Source organism: Bos indicus, chromosome 17, assembly GCF_029378745.1.
Source record: "Bos indicus isolate NIAB-ARS_2022 breed Sahiwal x Tharparkar chromosome 17, NIAB-ARS_B.indTharparkar_mat_pri_1.0, whole genome shotgun sequence".
NCBI lineage: Eukaryota > Metazoa > Chordata > Mammalia > Artiodactyla > Bovidae > Bos > Bos indicus.
This window is the reverse complement of record NC_091776.1, coordinates 14,982,774-15,005,182: the sequence shown is the minus strand read 5'-3', so window position 1 is coordinate 15,005,182 and position 22,409 is coordinate 14,982,774.

The window sequence follows — 22,409 nt, the reverse complement described above, 5'->3', positions numbered from 1 at the left end:
AAGATACAGAGAGAATAAAATCATAGTACAAAATAGCAAATGACCTCATGAGGAGGTGTGACAAAGACTGCTAATTATTCTCTAACCTTTCATTTTCTGAGTCTTCTTTTGGACATAGAAAGGTGCTGAATATATGGGGACACGACTTTCCACTCATCTAGAGGCTACATGTCCTTGTCTCCCTTGCAGTTCAGTGTGGCATGTGGTTAACCTCTTATCATTGGAGTGTCAATGGAATCTATTGTATTATAATCTAATTTATTGTGGTGCTTCCTTATTGGAAAACTGTTTGCCTTCCACTTCCTAGTCCTCTCCCCACGAGCTGTATGGAGAACAGGAAGCAGGTAAGCTAGTTTCTACCATGCAGATGAGGTAGCAACCAAGGAAATGGAACAAAAAGAGGTAACTGGGTCCCTAGATCCACTCGTGGAGGGACGAGGGTGATTGCCTCCCCTCAAGGCAATTAACTTCTATCTCATTCAAGCTAGAGCAATATGGGGTCTTTTTGTTGTAGGAGCCTAGTATTATCTTAATAATTTTAGAAAAAGATAACAAATTAAATTCAAATGTATTTGGAGTGCAAGTATTATACAAATTGCTATGTGAGGCTTTCTAAAGATGCAGTATTAATTAGATGCAAGTTCTGCCTCCAGAGACTTTATAACCCAGAAAAGATGAGCCAAGTACTCAGACAATTACATTACCACATAGTCTGTGTTGCTTGTCATCTGAGAGTTATAAACAAGGTGCCATGGGATTAAGGTAAGAAACAATTCTATCAACTTGGATCACAGAATCTCAAACCAGGAAAATCCTCATGAAGAGAGCCTTTCAGAAGGACCTATCATTGAAAGGCAGAGATAAATAATGATAAGGAAAAAAAAAACATTATAAACAAAAGCACTAGAGCAGAAAAGTGGATACATATTCATGTGTCTTATTAAAATGGACTGTAAGGTTGAAAGGCTTTGGAATGGGTAAGCTAGAAGAGTAAGTTTAGAACCACATTGAGAAGAGCACTGAATTACAATTATAAAATATGTATTAAGCTCTTTCCATAGGCAAACATTGTGCTAAGTGTTTTGTGTACTTTCTCAGTTGGTCATCAACATAAACGCTGATCTTTTTTGATGCTACTGATGAACCTATTTTCAGGGCAGCAATGGAGACGCAGACATAGAGAAAAGACTTACAGACAAGGGTCGGGGGAAGGAAGGAGAGGGTGAGGGATGGTGTGAGTAGCATGGAAGCATATATACTACCATATGTAAAATAGACAGACAATGGAAATTTGCTATATGACTCAGGGAACTCAAATTGGGCCTCTGTAACAACTTAGAAGGGTGGGAAAGCGTGGGTGGTGGGAGGGTTTTAAGAGGGAGGGGACATATGTACACCTATGTTCATTCATGTTGATACGCGACAGAAATCAAACCAATATTGTAAAGCAATTATCCATTAGTTAAACAGAAATGAATTAAAAAAATAAATTCTGGTCTTCCACACATCACTTCTAGTGTGAGGGGTCTGTACCTAATTCAGCAGGCCATGGACATGAGAAAGTGGATGACACTCCCCAGCTGGGCTGCAGGAAGGTCATTCACCATGTGGCAGTGTGCAGTGCAGGATGCCAATGACGGCAGTGATGTGTGTGTGTGTGTGTGTGTGTGTGTGTGTGATAGACAAGGCAAAAGATGAGGGTTGAGGGCTTGAACTAGTGTGGCAACACTGACCCAGGAAAAGAGGGAGTAGCTGGACTCAAGACATTATGAAGAACTTGGCAAGGAATTATGTGATTGTGTGAAGAGTTCTGTGAAAAAGGAAGTGGGGGAATAACTCTAGGGTTTAGAAACTAAGCCTTGAAATTAACAAAATAAGGAATTAGATGTATTATTAACAACAACAACAAAATAGGAGGTAAGGAGGTTTACTGGGCTTATTGAGATGTTGAGGAAGTCTATGCAGAGAATCTTTGCTTTCTCTGTACCATGATTCAGTATATGCCTTTGCAAAACATAGTTTTGTGTTTTGCATAGGCAAAAACATAAATACATAGGCAAAAAACCACATAGTTATTTTTTCCTCTGAAAAATAGAAATAAAAACATCCTTTATAGACTTTTCTGAGATTGAAATAAGATTTAAAAAAAAAAAAAAAAAGGTACGAAATAGTACCTGGCACCATAGCACTATAGATAGCACATAGTAGGCAGTTACTGCATACGTGCTAAGTCACGTTCAACAAGTTGTGACTCCTTGGACTTTAGCCTACCCAGCTCCTCTGTCCATGGGTATTCTCCAGGCAAGAATACTGAAGCAGGCTGCCATGCCCTTCTCCAGGGGATCTTCCCAACCCAGGGATTGAACCTGCGGCTCCTGCACGCAGGTAGATTCTTTTACTGCTGAGCCACCAGGCAAGCCGCAGGCACTGACTAAGCAGTTAGTTATTGCTGCTGCTTCTGCTTTTTCTCCTGACACGATGGAAAATTGGGAGCAAGAGCTATAGGTTTCAAAAGCTTCTATGTGTATATGCTTATGTGTGTGATACATATATATATATATAAAATGTATATTCATTCAAGTATGAAGGAGAAATCAAAAGCTTCTCAGACAAGCAAAAGCTGAGAGAATTCTGCACCACCAAACCAGCTCTCCAACAAATACTAAAGGATATTCTCTAGACAGGAAACACAAAAATGGTGTATAAATTCGAACCCCAAACAATAAAGTAAATGGCAACAGGATCATACTTATCAGTACTTACCTTAAATGTAAATGGGTTGAATGCCCCAACCAAAAGACAAAGACTGGCTGAATGGATACAAAAACAAGACCCCTACATATGTTGTCTACAGGAGACCCACCTCAAAACAGGGGACACATACAGACTGAAAGTGAAGGGCTGGAAAAAGATTTTCCATGCAAAGAGGGACCAAAAGAAAGCAGGAGTAGCAATACTCATATCAGATAAAATAGACTTTAAAACAAAGGCTGTGAAAAGAGACAAAGAAGGTCACTACATAATGATCAAAGGATCAATCCAAGAAGAAGATATAACAATTATAAATATATATGCACCCAACACGGGAGCACCGCAGTATGTAAGACAAATGCTAACAAGTATGAAAGGAGAAATTAACAATAACACAATAATAGTGGGAGACTTTAATACCCCACTCACACCTATGGATAGATCAACTAAACAGAAAATTAACAAGGAAACACAAATTTTAAACGATACAATAGACCAGTTAGACCTAATTGATATCTATAGGACATTTCATCCCAAAACAATGAATTTCACCTTTTTCTCAAGCGCACATGGAACCTTCTCCAGGATAGATCACATCCTGGGCCATAAAGCTAGCCTTGGTAAATTAAAAAAAATAGAACTCATTCCAAGCATCTTTTCTGACCACAATGCAGTAAGATTAGATCTTAATTACAGGAGAAAAACTATTAAAAATTCCAACATATGGAGGCTGAACAACACGCTGCTGAATAAGCAACAAATCACAGAAGAAATCAAAAAAGAAATCAAAATTTGCATAGAAACTAATGAAAATGAAAACACAACAACCCAAAACCTGTGGGACACAGTAAAAGCAGTCCTAAGGGGAAAGTTCATAGCAATACAGGCACACCTCAAGAAACAAGAAAAAAGTCAAATAAATAACCTAACTCTACACCTAAAGCAACTAGAAAAGGAAGAAATGAAGAACCCCAGGGTTAGTAGAAGGAAAGAAATCTTAAAAATTAGAGCAGAAATAAATGCAAAAGAAACAAAAAAGACCATAGCAAAAATCAACAAAGCCAAAAGCTGGTTCTTTGAAAGGATAAATAAAATTGACAAACCATTAGCCAGACTCATCAAGAAACAAAGGGAGAAAAATCAAATCAATAAAATTAGAAACGAAAATGGAGAGATCACAACAGACAACACAGAAATACAAAGGATCATAAAGAGACTATTATCAACAATTATATGCCAATAAAATGGACAACGAGGAAGAAATGGACAAATTCTTAGAAAAGTACAACTTTCCAAAACTGGACCAGGAAGAAATAGAAAACCTTAACAGACCCATCACAAGCACAGAAATTGAAACTGTAATCAAAAATCTTCCAGCAAACAAAAGCCCAGGTCCAGACGGCTTCACAGCTGAATTCTACCAAAAATTTAGAGAAGAGCTAACGCCTATCCTGCTCAAACTCTTCCAGAAAATTGCAGAGGAAGGTAAACTTCCAAACTCATTCTATGAGGCCACCATCACCCTAATACCAAAACCTGACAAAGATCCCACAAAAAAAGAAAACTACAGGCCAATATCACTGATGAACATAGATGCAAAAATCCTAAACAAAATTCTAGCAATCAGAATACAACAACACATTAAAAAGATCATACACCATGACCAAGTGGGCTTTACCCCAGGGATGCAAGGATTCTTGAATATCCACAAATCAATCAATGTAATACACCACATTAACAAATTGAAAAACAAAAACCATATGATTATCTCAATAGATGCAGAGAACGCTTTTGACAAAATTCAACACCCATTTATGATAAAAACTCTCCAGAAAGCAGGAATAGAAGGAACATACCTCAACATAATAAAAGCTATATATGACAAACCCACAGCAAACATTATCCTCAATGGTGAAAAATTGAAAGCATTTCCTCTAAAGTCAGGAACAAGACAAGGGTGCCCACTTTCACCATTACTATTCAACATAGTTTTGGAAGTTTCGGCCACAGAAATCAGAGCAGAAAAAGAAATAAAAGGAATCCAAATTGGAAAAGAAGAAGTAAAACTCTCACTATTTGCAGATGACATGATCCTCTACATAGAAAACCCTAAAGACTCCAGCAGAAAATTACTAGAACTAATCAATGATTATAGTAAAGTTGCAGGATATAAAATCAACACACAGAAATCCCTTGCATTCCTATACACTAATAATGAGAAAACAGAAAGAGAAATTAAGGAAACAATTCCATTCACCATTGCAACGAAAAGAATAAAATACTTAGGAATATATCTACCTAAAGAAACTAAAGACCTATATATAGAAAACTATAAAACACTGGTGAAAGAAATCAAAGAGGACACTAATAGATGGAGAAATATACCATGTTCATGGATTGGAAGAATCAATATAGTGAAAATGAGTATACTACCCAAAGCAATTTATAGATTCAATGCAATCCCTATCAAGCTACCAACAGTATTCTTCACAGAGCTAGAACAAATAATTTCACAGTTTGTATGGAAATACAAAAAACCTTGAATAGCCAAAGCAATCTTGAGAAAGAAGAATGGAACTGGAGGAATCAACCTACCTGACTTCAGGCTCTACTACAAAGCCACAGTTATCAAGACAATATGGTACTGGCACAAAGACAGAAATATAGATCAATGGAACAAAATAGAAAGCCCAGAGGTAAATCCATGCACATATGGACACCTTATCTTTGACAAAGGAGGCAAGAATATACAATGGATTAAAGACAATCTCTTTAACAAGTGGTGCTGGGAAATCTGGTCAACCACTTGTAAAAGAATGAAACTAGAACACTTTCTAACACCATATACAAAAATAAACTCAAAATGGATTAAAGATCTCAACGTAAGACCAGAAACTATAAAACTCCTAGAGGAGAACATAGGCAAAACACTCTCTGACATACATCACTGCAGGATCCTCTATGACCCACCTCCCAGAATATTGGAAATAAAAGCAAAAATAAACAAATGGGACCTAATTAAACTTAAAAGCTTCTGCACATCAAAGGAAACTATTAGCAAGGTGAAAAGACAGCCTTCAGAATGGGAGAAAATAATAGCAAATGAAGCAACCGACAAACAACAAATCTCAAAAATATACAAGCAACTCCTACAGCTCAACTCCAGAAAAATAAATGACCCAATCAAAAAATGGGCCAAGGATCTAAATAGACATTTCTCCAAAGAAGACATACAGATGGCTAACAAACACATGAAAAGATGTTCAACATCACTCATTATCAGAGAAATGCAAATCAAAACCACTATGAGGTACCATTTCACACCAGTCAGAATGGCTGCGATCCAAAAGTCTACAAATAATAAATGCTGGAGAGGGTGTGGAGAAAAGGGAACCCTCTTACACTGTTGGTGGGAATGCAAACTAGTACAGCCACTATGGAGAACAGTGTGGAGATTCCTTAAAAAACTGGAAATAGAACTGCCTTATGATCCAGCAATCCCACTGCTGGGCATACACACTGAGGAAACCAGAAGGGAAAGAGACACGTGTACCCCAATGTTCATCGCAGCACTGTTTACAATAGCCAGGACATGGAAGCAACCTAGATGTCCATCAGCAGATGAATGGATAAGAAAGCTGTGGTACATATACACAATGGAGTATTACTCAGCCATTAAAAAGAATACATTTGAATCAGTTCTAATGAGGTGGATGAAACTGGAGCCTATTATACAGAGTGAAGTAAGCCAGAAGGACAAACACCAATACAGTATACTAATGCATATATATGGAATTTAGAAAGATGGTAACGATAACCCTGTATATGAGACAGCAAAAGAGACACTGATGTATAGAACAGTCTTATGGACTCTGTGGGAGAGGGAGAGGGTGGGAAGATTTGGGAGAATGGCATTGAAACATGTGAAATGTCATGTATGAAACAAGATGCCAGTCCAGGTTCAATGCACGATGCTGGATGCTTGGGGCTGGTGCACTGGGACGACCCAGAGGGATGGTATGGGGAGGGAGGAGGGAGGAGGGTTCAGGATGGGGAACACATGTATACTAATTAAATAAAAATTAAAATAAAAAAAAAGAAGAAAAGAAAAAAAAAAGTAGAAAAAAAAAGAAAATGAGAGACTGAATCTTGATGGAGAAGTTGCCATTAGCCTGGTGGGGAGTGGCGGGAGGGGGTGGAGGGGGGGGGGGGGGATGGGGGGTGGGGGCGGGAAGGTGAGGGGAGCAGGGGTGGGAGGGGTGGGGGGCGGGGTGGAAGGGAGTGGGGAATAGTCCCAGGAAGAAGAAAGGGCAAGAGCAGGGACAAAGAAGTAAAGAGAGTGTGATGCATATTAGAAGATGCAAGGTGGAATCCTGTGGCTAGATGAGCTCAGAGCAAAGGTAAAAAAAAAAAAAAGGTACGAAATAGTACCTGGCACCATAGCACTATAGATAGCACATAGTAGGCAGTTACTGCATACGTGCTAAGTCACGTTCAACAAGTTGTGACTCCTTAGACTTTAGCCTACCCAGCTCCTCTGTCCATGGGTATTCTCCAGGCAAGAATACTGAAGCAGGCTGCCATGCCCTTCTCCAGGGGATCTTCCCAACCCAGGGATTGAACCTGCGGCTCCTGCACGCAGGTAGATTCTTTTACTGCTGAGCCACCAGGCAAGCCGCAGGCACTGACTAAGCAGTTAGTTATTGCTGCTGCTTCTGCTTTTTCTCCTGACATGATGGAAAATTGGGAGCAAGAGCTATAGGTTTCAAAAGCTTCTATGTGTATATGCTTATGTGTGTGATACATATATATATATATAAAATGTATGTATCACACACATAAGCAGTGAACTCCGGGAGTTGGTGAGGGACAGGGAGGCCTGGCGTGCTGCGATTCATGGGGTCGCAAAGAGTCGGACACGACTGAGCAACTGATCCGATCTGATCTGATAAAATATATATATATATGTTCCATATATATATGGAAGATGTACGATGATGAAAACACTAACAAAAAAAAGGAACAGTTTATTTATTTATTTATTTTTGACCTCATGGCATGTGGGATCTTAGCTCCTCAACCAGGGTTTCAACCCACCCCTTGCATTGCATGTGCAGTATCTTTAACTGCTGGACCACCAGGCAAGTCCCAGGGGGAAGTTTTAAGGGGAGAATCTTGGTAAATACTTCCATTTTAAGACACTGTAGAAAGATGGGAGCTGGTGAAGGAGACAGAGGAGGCAAGCAATGAGGTAAGAAGAAATGAGGGCTGAGGAAAAAAGAAAATTCAAAGGGAGATGGTAACCACGTCAAATGCTGCTTAGAGGACAGAAGAGAATTGCAATCTGAGAAAAACAGTATTGATTCGAGTGTCAGAGTAAAAAAAGAAAAAAATGAAACTTGTCACAAGATGGAGAGCAAAAGGTGTTTATCAACATGTGGGAAAGATCTGGTAGAGAGAAGGATTAGATTTACAAAGGAGAAAGAAAAATCAAAGGAATGAAACCTCAGAGGAAGGAAAAGAGTTTCAATGAGGAGCATGGGTGCAAACATCAGCCTTTGCCAGGAAGAAAGATGCCCTTTCCTCATGGAGGAAAGAAAGAGAAAGGGGCGGTGTGTGCGGTGAAGACAAGAAGATACTGCAGCAACTCCGCCTCTGATAGGGTACCTTTAAGCTGGCTTTTTAGTAAAGTAATAGGTTAAGTCAACTACTGAGAGTCAGTAGTAGTTGCTTAAAGACATCAGTTCCTGCCCCCCGACTGCACCCACAGGTAAAGGGCATTTATTAAGTATATGCTAGTTGCTCAGTCATGTCCGACTCCTTTTGACTCTATGGACTGCAGCCCACCAGGCTCCTCTGTCCATGGAATTCTCTAGGCCAGAATACTAGAGTGGGTAGCCAATCCCTTCTCCAGGGGATCTTCCCAACCCAGGGATCAAACCCAGGTCTCCTGAAATGCAGCTGGATTCTTTACCATCTGAGCCACCAAAGACATTATTTATTAATGTTTCCACTTTAATAATATTTTTCCAAACCCACTTTTCTCCTCAAAGCATTCATTTTTCTACTGTTTGGTGAGAGTCCTCAGAGAAAAGCATCTTGAGTGACTGAAATGAGTCATTCCCAGTCATTCCCACTCCTTAATGTCGACTCTGCATATTAAAGGAATAAATGGTGGTGGCTGCGGAAGGGATAGAACCTTGCACAGACCATCCTGAAACACCTTCCTATGCAGAGTAGGAAGGTTCATTGTAATGCAATTTTGACAGTATGTTCTGTATCCACTGTACTAGCATGAAGGATGTTTGCTAAAACTTCATGTCCACCCAGAATCTCAGACTGTGACCTTGCTTGAAAATAGGGTCTTTGCAGATGTACTAGTTAAGCAAGGTCATTCTGGATAAGGGTGGACCCTAACTAGTATGACTTTTACCCTTCTAAGAAGAGGGAAATTTGGATACAGACATGTCCAAAGGACATGTGAAGACATGTGAAGACAGAGGCAGAGTTTGGAGTTATGCCGTCCCAAGTCAAGAAATGTCTAGAACATTCAGATGCTGGAAGAAGCAAGAGAGAATCATCCCCTATAGGCTTCAGAGGAAGCAGGGCTCAGTAAACGTCTTGATTTTGAACTTCTGGCCTCCTGAACTGTGCGTGCGAGCTGTCACTTCAGTCATGTCCAACTCTTTGCGACCCTATGGACCACAGTCCACCAGGCTCCTCTGTCCATGGGATTCTCCAGACAAGAATACTGGAGTGGATTGCCATGCCCTCCTCCAGGGGATCTTCCCGACCCAGGGATCAAACCCACACCTCTTACGTCTTGTGCATTGGCAGGCAGGCTCTTCATTACAAGCGTCACCTGGCAAGCCCTTCCAGAACTGTGCGATGGATCATAGAAAAACAACAACAACAAATTTCTGTTGTTTCAGGCCACCTAGTATACGGTGCTTTTTATATCAGTCCTAGGAAACTAATAACACCCACCAAAAAGAAATAAGGCGCTAAGTCCCATGACTAATAAATTCTTCCTTTATTGGACCTCATAAATATCACCTAAAAATCAAAAGTACCATTTTCTATCAGAACTTAGCTTTGTTGAGCCTGAATCGCTCTCCAGAGGCAGCAAGAAAAACCCTCTAAGTTCTTAAATTGTCATTGTAAGCAGAGTAGCGGTTTATCTGAACACCCTGAAAATATGATGGGAAATGGACATGAGGGAAGAAGAGCACTTTAAAACCTATTACATAAAAAATTACCCAAGTGCCATTAGTCCCAACGATCTATAGAAGAGGTCAGTCAAATAAGGATGAGAACTAATCACTCAGAATAACCAATTAGCAGAGAAAAAAATAATAGCCTAAGGCCCTAATATGTGTCCCTTTAAAAGGAAAGACACCCAGTTAGAACACTGAGCCTGGAGCAAGGTACAGTGATGAAAGCAGGAAAAAAAAAAAAAAAAAGTATTTGGGTTCCATCTGGAATTCCTTGATAACACATCAAAAAGAATCACATGGGTTTGGACGGCCAGAGGGACCAGAAGGACAAAGACCCACCCCGTGTTTGAAGACCGTGTTTCTGAATCTTACCACACATTTGGATTAAAAAACCTGATGCTATGCTTTGAGCACATAAGATATCACAGGAGGAAATAAAACAAAATTTAGAGATCAAGGTCTGAGATTGTGGTGCAATTACTCTGGAGAGGTGGTGAAAAATACTACAAAGAGCCATAGAAAAGCACAAGAGAAACTTTAGACCTAAGCTCCTTTCACATGAGACAATGAAATCAGTGGGAGATAAAGGGAGAAATCTATTCCTTTTTTATTTAAAGAACTCCGGGAAAATATGCTGTGTTTATCTGTGCAAAATGAAACAAAAAATAATGGGGTAAAAAGGGTGACAGCAAAAAGTTATAATGATATTATTTTGTAAGAACACCAAATTTTGATTTTAAAATGGACTAGGATCATTACAGACTTCCAAGGATTTGACTAGCAAGATCAAAATGACTCTTCAGAAAGATGTTTCTTCCTGCTCTCTGTGAGCAGGATAGTTTGCAGAACAGAGAAGGCGATAAAAAGAATTTGAACATGAAGCAAGTGAGTACCCAGACTGGGTTATGTATGTAAAAAGACCAAGACACAGAATTCAAAGTGGATTAGATGAAACAGACCTGCACTTAGATCTGCTTTCCTCCCATAAGCACTCCAACCAAAACCTCCAATCTTATTCTCCGGCCCTTAGGCAAACATTCCATCAACCCTTTGCCTACAATCCCTTGATCCCAATAACCTTTTCATTGTCCCTCATCTCCCTGGCGTTCCTGCCTCCCTGCTTACACAATTTAAATAAAGCCATTCATATTATAATCACCCCCTTTGGGCTACCAACTCCTTACCTCCCTTTATTTCCATTATACTCAACTGGCTAAATCCCAGTGTTTATTAAGCCTGGTTCCCTACCCTCTCCACTGTTGCACCCAGACATCTGATTGGAGCTAAAGAAAAACACACAACCATGCTCACCCTTCTCCCTTCTATTTCATAATCCCTAACCTTTCATACGGAGAAGGCAATGGCAACCCAGTCCAGTGCTCTTGCCTGGAAAATCCCATGGACGGAGGGGCCTGGTAGGCTACAGTCCATTGGACTGCGAAGAATCAGACATGACTGAGCAACTTCACTTTCACTTTTCACTTTCATGCACTGGAGAAGTAAATGGCAACCCACTCCAGTGGGCTCTTGCCTGGAGAATCCCAGGGACAGCGGAGCCTGGTGGGCTGCCGTCTATGGGGTCGCACAGAGTCGGACACAACTGATGCGACTTAGCAGCAGCAGCAGCAACCTTTCATACGACACTTGCACAGCAATGTCTTCCTGGTCCATTCACTCTTTTTGCTCACTTAGATAATTATTTCATGTCATCTCTGTTCTCAGATCTCCAGGACCATTTCTCCTTAGCTGATGGTCTTGTTTCCTATTTCTCTGAAAGGACAGATGATATCATAAGAGAAATTTTTCAAGCTCTTACCACTCTATCTGCTTTTACATCATTCTTTCTTTTTTGATGCTAAAAATGAATGACCCAAGCTCTTCCCCAACCCCTTCCCTTGTCTCCAGGGTCTTAACCTGCTCAAATAGGTCACTCCAATATTTATCCCTACTCCCTCTTTTCCATGATCATTTTTTCTCTCTTAGATCACGACCACTGGCAGACATCTCTAAAAAAATTGTTTCCATACTCTTCTTCAATTATTGTCCTATTTTCCAATTCCAAACTGCTCAGAAGCTTAATTTTCTGTCCTGAACTTCATTCTTCTTCAACCTTATTCACACAGCTTTTGCTTTCACCACTTAAACTGGACTCCTATTTTATACCACTCACAAAAAGCAACCTGAAATAGATTAAAGGAATAAATGAAAGACCTGAAACCATAAAATGCCTAGGATAAAACACAGCAAAAAAAGCTCAACACTGGTCTTGGCAACAATTTTTCGATATGACATCAAAAGCATAAGCATCAAAAGCAAAAATCAACAAGTCGGACGACATAAAACTAAAAAGCTTCTGCACAGCAGAAGAAATAATCAACAAATAAGGAAGCAACCTATGGAATGGGAGAATATATATGTAAACCATAGAGCAAATAAGGAATTAAGATCCAAAATATTTAAGGGACTTACACAACTCAATAACGAAAGTAAAAACAAAATCCTAATAATCCAATTTTAAAATGGGCAAAGAACCTTAACAGATATTTTTCCAAAGAAAATATACAGATAACCAACAAGTACCTGAAGAGATACTCAACATCACAAATCAGAGAAATGCAAATCAAAACCACCATGAGATATTACATTACATCTGTTAGAATGGCTTTTATCAAAAAGATAATGATAACAAGGATGACAAAAATGTGGAGAAAAGGAAACCATTGTGCACAGTTGGTGAGAATATAAATCAATGCAGCCACTATGGGGAACAGTTTCTCAAAAAACTGAAAATAGAACTATCATGAAAGTGAAAGTGTTAGTCGCTCAGTCCTATCTGACTCTTTTCGACCCCATGGACTGTAGCCTACCAGGCTCTTCTGTCCACGGGATTTGCCAGGCAAGAATACTGGAGTGGGTTGCCATTCCCTTCTCCAGGGGATCCTCCTGACCCTGGAATCAAACCCAGGTCTCCTACCTTGCAGGCAGATTCTTTACCATCTGAGCCACCAGGGAAGCCCCCCAAAACCACCATATGATACAGCAATTCCACTTCTGAGTATATATCCAAAGGAAAGGAAATCACTATCTTGAAAAGATATCTGCACTCCCATGCTTATTGCAGCATTATTCACAACAGCCAAGATATAGAAGCAAATTGTGTTGTGGTATATATAGATATTAAATGGAATATTACTCAGCCATAAAAAGAACTGATTATATTCTTTGCAGTCAAAGATGAAGAAGCTCTATATAGTCAGCAAAAACAAGACCGGGAGCCGACTGTGGCTCAGATCATGAACTCCTTATTGCCAAATTCAGACTTAAATTGAAGAAAGTAGGGAAAACTACTAGACCATTCAGGTATGACCTAAATCAAATCCCTTACAATTATACAGTGGAAGTGAAAAATAGATTTAAGGGACTAGATCTGATAGACAGAGTGCCTGATGAACTATGGACGGAGATCCGCAACACTGTACCGGAGACAGGGATCAAGACCGTCCCCAAGAAAAAGAAATACGAAAAAGCAAAGTGGCTATCTGAGGAAGGCTTATAAATAGCTGTGAAAAGAAGAGAAGCAAAAGGCAAAGGAGAAAAGGAAAGATATACCCATTCGAATGCAGAGTTCCAAAGAATAACAAGGAGAGATAAGAAAGCCTTCTTCGGTGATCAGTGCAAAGAAATAGAGGAAAAAAATAGAATGGGAAAGACCAGAGATCTCTTCAAGAAAATCAGAGATACCAAGGGAACATTTCATGCAAAGATGAGCTCAATAAAGGATAGAAATGATATGGACCTAACAGAAGCAGATGATATTAAGAAGAGGTGGTAAGAATACACAGAAGAACTATACAAAAAAGATCTTCACAACCCAGATAATCACGATAGTATGATCACTCACCTAGAGCCAGACATCCTGCAATCCAAAGTCAAGTAGGCCTTAGAAAGCATCACTACGAACAAAGCTATTGGAGGTGATGGAATTCCAGTTGAGCTATTTCAAATCCTAAAAGATGATGCTGTGAAAGTGCTACATTCAGTATGCCAGGAAATTTGGAAAACTCAGCAGTGGCCACAGGACTGGAAAAGGTTAGTTTTCATTTCAATCCCAAAGAAAGGCAATGCCAAAGAATATTCAAACTACCGCAGAATTGCACTCATCTCACACGTTAAAAAGTAATGGTCAAAACTCTCCAAGCCACACTTCAACAGTACATTAACTGTGAACTTCCAGATGTTCAAGCTGGATTTAGAAAAGGCAGAGGAACCAGAGATCAAATTCCCCAAATCACTGGATCATCAAAAGAGCAAGAGAGTTTCACGAAAACATCTACTTCTGCTTTATTCACTACCCTAAAGCCTTTGACTGTGTGGATCACAACACACTGTGGGAAATCCTTCAAGAGATGGGACTACCAGACCACCTGACCTGCCTCTTGAGAAATCTGTATGCATGTCAGGAAGCAACAGTTAGAACTGGACATGGAACAACAGACTGGTTCCAAATAGGAAAAGGAGTACATCAAGTCTGTATATTGTCACTCTGCTTATTTAACTTATATGCAGAGTACATCATGAGAAATGCTGGGATGGAGGAAGCACAGGCTGGAATCAAGAATGCCAGGAGAAATATCAATAACCTCAGATATGCAGATGACATCACCCTCATAGCAGAAAGTGAAGAAGAACTAAAGAGCTTCTTGATGAAAGTGAAAGAGGAGAGTGAAAAAATTGGCTAAAGCTCAACGTTCAGAAAACTAAGGTCATGGCATCTGGTCCCATCACTTCATGGCAAATAGATGGGGAAACAGTGGAAACAGTGCCTGACTTTATTTTTTTGGGCTCCAAAATCACTGCAGATGGTGATTGCAGCCGTGAAACTAAAAGACGCTTGCTCCTTGGAAGAAAAGTTATGACCAACCTAGACAGCTTATTAAAAAGCAGAGATATTACTTTATCAACAAAGGTCCGTCTAGTTAAGGCTATGGTTTTTTCAGTGGTCATGTATGGATGTGAGAGTTGGACTATAAAGAAAGCTGAGTGCCAAAGAATTGATGCTTTTGAACTGTGGTATTGGAGAATACTCTTGAGAGTCCCTTGGACTACAAGGAGATCCAACCAGTTTATCCTAAAGGAAATCAGTCCTTTTGGAAAGACTGATTTTGAAGCTGAGTAACACGACTGAGTAACTGAACTGAACTGAGAAAAAAGAAATCTTGCCATTTACAACATGCATCAATCTAGAGGGTATTATGCTAAGTGAAATAAGTCAGACAGAGAAATACAAATACCTTATGCTTTCATTTATATGTGAAATTTAAAAAAAAAAAAAAACCTCATAGAAACAAAGACAATAGTTCTATGGGAACTCATATTGATAGAAACAGGGAGTAGAATGGTGGCTGCCACGGACTAGGAGGTAGTCAAAATGAGGAGATGATGTTCAAATGGTACAAACTTCCAGCCAAAAGATAAGTTCTATGGATCTACTATAGAGTGCAGATCTAATATACTGTATTATATACTTGAAATTTGCTGTGAGTATAGATCTTGAGTGTTCTCACCATACACACAAAAACAGCTCTAATCAGAGCGGTGACAGAGGTGTGCACTAACCTACCTGTGGCAATCATTTCACAATGTCACCTGTATCACGTCATCACATCACACACCTTAAACTTACATGATGTTATATATCAATTGTATCTCAATAAAGCTGCAGGGAAATTAAAAGTAAAATAAACATAGCATGACCACAATAAATTGTTTAGGTCCCTTCCATCCCTACCCCAAGATTTATGCAGTATTTCTCATCCATTCTTCCTGTTTCTCTGACCAAGAACTTTGGACTCATCCCTGGTATTCTGCTTTCTCTCTTTGGTGAGTGTTGCTAAGTTGCTTCAGTCGTGTCCGACTCTGTGTGACCCCATAGACAGCAGCCCACCAGGCTCCCCCATCCCTGAGATCCTCCAGGCAAGAATAGTGGAGTGGGTTGCCATTGCCTTCTCCATACCAGCCTCTATTGCCAGACAAGGATTACACATTTATTTAATGATTTCCTCTTTCCATGTGCTCCGGGACTCAGTAAAAAAAAAATTCTGTGCAGTTACTAAACAAAGGCAGTGAGAGAGAATCATGAAATTTCACTCAGTAGGAAGAGTTCCAAAACAGTTTTTTAAATCTTGGATTTAAAATCACAAGGACTTTGGCTGCTTAAGGAAAGTGAATATTGCAGCCAGAGTGTTGGCGACAGCTTGGCAAAGCAGTGGGTTTATTTTGTGACTTTATTTGCTCTCTCAAGAGAATATTAAAACTGTAGTCATGTACAGATACCTTAATTCAACTCCAGAACTAAATGCTGAGTTAATTTTTTCAAACAAACTATTAAGAGCAACACAAATTTAGATCATTTAGGTTGTGTCTGATCCCACTGTAGTTTTAAGAACATGTTTAGAATCTTAAATAACATGTGTTCTATCTCATTTTTTGTTTCTTTCTCCTTCATGATCTACTTTGCTCAGTAAAACATTTTACTGTATGTAGAAGCAGGCTTGGAAGCTTTTCTGCAAATCGAACACTATGCTTCGCTGCCAGGTACCCTTGGGATTTTGAGCTATAGTGATTTTTTTTTTTCAACTACCCTATTAATTGGTGAGGAAATATATGAGATTATAAATATATGTTCTTGTCCTTATCAGTGCATACTGACACATAATTTTAAAGGGTTAAAAGGGACACTACATTCCTATAATAAGAAAATATTAGACTCAGCATTCTTATCACCATGGCTTGAGGTAGAAATTGTGACTTCATTATAGTCACTCTCTACTGCAAAAGCCTTCTACCTCCATGGAATGTCAGAGTAATTATGGTATCACAGGTACCATGAAAACATCATATCCTAAGACAGAAAGCTCTACCCCAAGCAGTGACCCATCTTATCCATATTCAACAACCATATAAAGTGCATGGTGCATCTCTGGCACTATATTTATAATACATGACATTAAAAAAACAGTTGAGGGATCCATGATAAAGCAATTAAAATGAGCAAAATCACAGTAATTGAGAAAACATGGAGCACTGAAAAGTAAAAGGACAAACTAAAGCAGAAGCCAAATGAAAAACATCCTGAAGCAAAAAAATGACAATTTTATAATGTAATTATCTAATAGCTGATTCAATAGAAAATAGCTAACTTATCAAAATATAACATCATGGAGTTTCAAACACAAGAGTAGGAAGAATATTTCTGTCAAAATTAGACATGGTTAAAGACACACAAAGAAAGGAAGAGTCTGAATTTTCTTTAAAACAAAATACAGAAAAATTGTTAGAAATTCTCCTATAAATACGTTAATATATTTAAATTAAGATCACAGTGATAGCTACATTTTGTAACAGACTCATCATTAACTACTGGTCACTATTTCTCTTTCCTGGGTTACAGTTTTCTACTCTGTTTTTCTCCCATATATATTATAATAAGTGCTGACTGTTCAAGATGAAGCTCACCAGTTATTAAATGTTATGCCCTTGCACCTTCATGACTCATTTGCTCATGAGAATATATTACCAACATCCCAAACAAGAAACATACAAGGACAAGAGGATTTTTATGTCTTTTTTCATGGGAGTGAAAAATATTATGAGAACAGGAATTATTACTAAGTTACCCCAAAAGAATTCTGTCACTAGTTGTCAAACCATCTAAGGAGAGATAACACCCTCATCTTAAAAAGGGGTGAAATAAGTTTACCAAAGTAAGAATTTAATTTCATTAATACATCAGTTTCCCAAGAATAAATACAAGATCTTGCAATACTCTTCTTTCCTACCCCCTCTTCCTCTACCTAACGATACTTTTAATTTGGTAGTTTTATTACTTCTCAGGCAGTGGAAGGTGTGATATAACAAGGAGACAATATTCTTCAGTAATCCTTAATTTGAGGAAGGAGATGCATGATTGTGTGGTTTTGTGTTCGATCCTGAGGCAGCCAAACAACTGGAAATGCAGAGTCCTCTATTTCTGCAATACTGAGGTCTCTAAAGAAATTGATAGAGTTTGGAGAAGTCATAGACATAAGAGCATGATGGAAAACTACATCTGTATTGTTTTCAATTTGAATAGTAGTTAATTTTTGGGCAGAGTTTAGGATATTTTGTAATATGTATTATTTTGTTAAATTGTGCTATAATCACATATATACACACACACCCAAACACACATATACAGTAAATACAAATTCACCAATGGTATTGTTGTTCCAAGACTTTCAATAGTTGAGACCACAGAATTAAGAGTGGAGTCAAATTCAGATAATGAAGGTATAGTTTAGACAGAATTGAGAGGTAAGGTATCAAAAAAGGCTGAAAATTAATAACCAACTTGGAACTAGAGATCAAAATTAAACAAATAGGGATTAGAGAAATCACAGTTGCCAAAAGATTAAGACTAGTCATTGCATCAAGAACAAGGATTTAGGAGAATATGTAAAATTAAGATAGTAAAGAGAGAACTAGAACCAGATTAACCAGGGAACTTCCGCTAGAATAAAAGCCAGTTCTACAATGTGACAGTTCAGGACCTAAATACAGAAGGTAGTTCACATTTGAAAAATACTATACGTATTAATCTGATTAGATGAAGAAATATGATTAGGTGGGGCTTCCCAGGTGGCACTAGAGGTAAAGAACTCGCCCGCCATTGCAGGAGACGTTAAGAGACGTGGTTTTGATCCCTTGGTCAGAAAGATCCCCTGGAGAAGGAAATTGCAGCCCCCTCCAGTATTCTTGCCTGGAGAAACCCATGGACAGAGGAGTCTGATAGCAATAGTCCATAGGGTCCAAAGAGTTAGACACAACTGAAGTGACTTACTGTGCGCATGTGCAGTGCGCACGCACGCGCGCGCGCGCGCACACACACACACACCCACACGATTAGGTGATATTTAAAACCAGGTAAATAGACTCTCAATTTCTGGAAATCTTCTGCAAAGCCTGTAAGAGATGCTGCAAAGCCTATAAGTGCTTTTGTAAGAGAAACATTTAAAAGTTTGAAGACAGTGGATATGCATTATGATTAAGGTGCTTGCTAGAAATGTTTGTATTTGTCATAAGCTTCTAATGCAAGTTGCTTTTGTAGAACTATTTCTGTAAAGACACCCTAAGTGGTCATTTCCACACATTACTTACTTCTGGGGAGACCTAAAAGACAGTCCCACTACCCAGAGTGAGATGCAAAAATGTGTCTATAAATTTTCATGAACATTCAGAAGATTTTTAGACAAAATAAGTCTTTTTCACAGGCAGTTGTGCACCTTTAGGAAGGTCAACGCCAGTTCTGCACAATTTTGAGCTTGATGTTTGCATCAATTCATGTTTTGTTTAGTTCAAAAAACAAGAACTTTTCTCTTCAAAGCATAAAGAGACTTCAAACAAAATTGAGGTGAAATATTAGAACATTTAGGTAATGATGCTGACTAATGGAAACTGATGCATATTTCTCTATCTTTACATAAAATGAAAAAGAAGTAAGGAGGGTCCTAAGAGCAAAAAAAAAAAAAAAACATGTAAAAATTAATTATTAGGACATACCTTGTGGTACAATGGCTAAGACTCCGTGTTCCCAATGCCGGGGTCCTGGGTTTGATCCCTGGTCAGGGAACTAGATTCCACAGGCTGCAACTAAGAGTTCACATGCTATAACTAAAAATCCTGCATTACCACAACCAAAGATCCTGCATACCACACAGATCGAAGATCCCACATGCCCCAACTAAGAACCAATGCAGCCAAATAAGTACTTTTTAAAAATCAATTATTGATTAATGGTTTCCACTCTAATTATAGCTTCAATAGGTTCTTAAATACTCATTGACAAGACCTCTGAAACAGCTATTCCATTTTACAGGAATGGTTTGGAAAGGGTCCTCTCAGCCCAGTTTACTTAATACTGATTTTCCAGCATGCTTCCCTTTGCCTCTCTCTTTCTGTCCATTCAGGAAACACCCATGTCTTGTGCTGAACACTTAGTGGAGGACAGTGAGTAGTGCTTGCTCTTTGGTGATAAATAAAAATTTCAGTTAGAGCAGAGTGAAGAATGTCATCTACAAATTATATTGGTCATGTACTATCCAGAGGAAATTAGCCAAATTTCAAAATATTTTTAAATTCCCAGAATAAACTTATTTTCTCACAGGTTAAGAATAAAAAACCAAGAACAGAAGAAATTTCTCACTCTATCCAACAAAGTCATCCTAAATCAATGCCTGCTATACACCAGAAATTTGCTGGAGGTTGTGTTCATGAAGTTGGCTGTCAGCTTAAGAGCAGATGGGGGAATTCTAGCAATAAAGGTGTGATTAATATATAAACTCAAAGGGAATAAAGCCATCATATTACTTGACAAATATCAGGCCCAGAGAAATAATTCCTCATTCAAGTTTAAAGAAATCATCAAGAAATGGGAAATAGGGGAACTTTAAAATAACAACCCACTGTGATCTATAAGAAAGAACACAGCTATTACCCTAAAAACCATACAGATGTATACCTCTTAATAATATTCATCCAAGAAATAAAAGGAAAGCTTATATCATTTCTTTTTCTTTAATCTCAATAAAATATAAGAACTCAAAGAGCCAGTGAAATAAGAGATACGACACAAATGAAAATTGAGCTGGCAGAGAAAAATTAAAATGCAAAGTCTTCAAGAAAGCACAATAAAAGATTAAATAATTAAAATATGCATTGGAACAAGTACAAAATTAAGATTGTATAAACTTTAAATCAGTAAAAATCTAGAAAAATTCTCTAAGAAAATGATAGCTACAGTGAAAGAGAAAATTCAACATTTAAATAGTCACCATAGCTGAGAAAAGGAGAAGTAATGGTCAACGATTTATTAGAAGGAAAAAATAGTAATACCCTGAAGTAGAAAAAAAGTATAGATATTGATAGTTTAAAAAGTTTACAAAATTCCAGGCAAAACTGATATAAAATAGGATAAATTAAATATAAACTAAACACAATTTTAAATTTCAAAATAAGATTGTTTAAAAATTCAGGCAGAAATAGATTACATTTGAAGAATAAAAAATAAAAAGGCCTGTCCTCTCATTGAACCCATAAAACCAAAACTGTCTGGAATTTGAGGAGAAAAATGATGTGGCAATTATTTTATACCCAGACAAGATAACATGATGAAATGGTTTAAGGAATATACTGTCCATATATATCTACCTGAAAAATAAAACACAAAAATCTCTTCACTATATTAAGAGAAAAATTAAAAAGTAAGCATGAGAAACCAGAAATTTAAAAGGACTATGTCAAGCAATTTAAAATACGAAAACAAAATATAATGTACTAATCAGGGAGGAGTTTAAGAAGCTATAACAAAAGACTTGCAAAATGCAGCGGCTCAGACAAGATTGCAGTTTACTTTTCTCTCTTGTAAGAGTCCCAGATGGGAAAGGCAGAACATCCATTAGGTCATATGCAAACCCAGATTCCTTCTTCTTCAGTGATCTTCTGGAGTGTTGACCTCATGTACATACTTAAAACTGTCAAGGACAATCGTGTGCACATTCTAGGCCATGGAAAATGGGAAGTATTAATAGAAGGTATGGAAAGCAAGTCATTTCCTTATACAAAATTAAACTGGCAATCACACACACTACTTTGCTTACATCTAACTGGGCAAAACTTAGTCACATGGCCTCACTTAGCTACAGGGAGATTAGGAACTAAAATCTCTACTTGACTGTGTATGTAACCAATTAAAATGTGTTTGGCTTTCCTCTAAAGCACACTGTGTGGAGAGAGCAAATTAGCCAAGATGGTATGTTCAGGGTCTCTCACCGCATGTTTTGGAAATAATGACTATGTAACAGCTGACCTCATTTGTAGCACTGCACATGCTCATCACGAAGTGCTGACTTCATCATGGGCTACTTTGTGTGGTACAGATGTATGCTGCTGCCGCCGCTTCAGTCATGTCTGACTCTGTGTGACCCCATGGATGGCAGCCCACCAGGCTCCGCCATCTCTGGGATTCTCCAGGCAAGAACACTGGAGTGGGTTGCCATTTCCTTCTCCAATGCATGAGTGAAGTTGCTCAGTCATGCCCGACTCTTCGCAACCCCATGGACTGCAGCCTACCAGGCTCCTCCGTCCATGGGATTTTCCAGGCAAGAGTACTGGAGTGGGGTGCCATTGCTTTCTCTGACAGATGTATGAGCTCCATCTAAAGAAAGCGGGGGTATTTTACTGCTGCATCATGGTTGTGTCTGTTGAGTCAATCACTAGAGGAGAGAATACAGCGTGTCTCCTGCTACGGCTGCTGCATCAGCCAGGAGAGAATGAACGTGTCTGTAGTTCCTGCAGCTCCTCGAGTCTCCATCCAGCCTCTAGCTCACACCTTGCTACCTTCAGCTC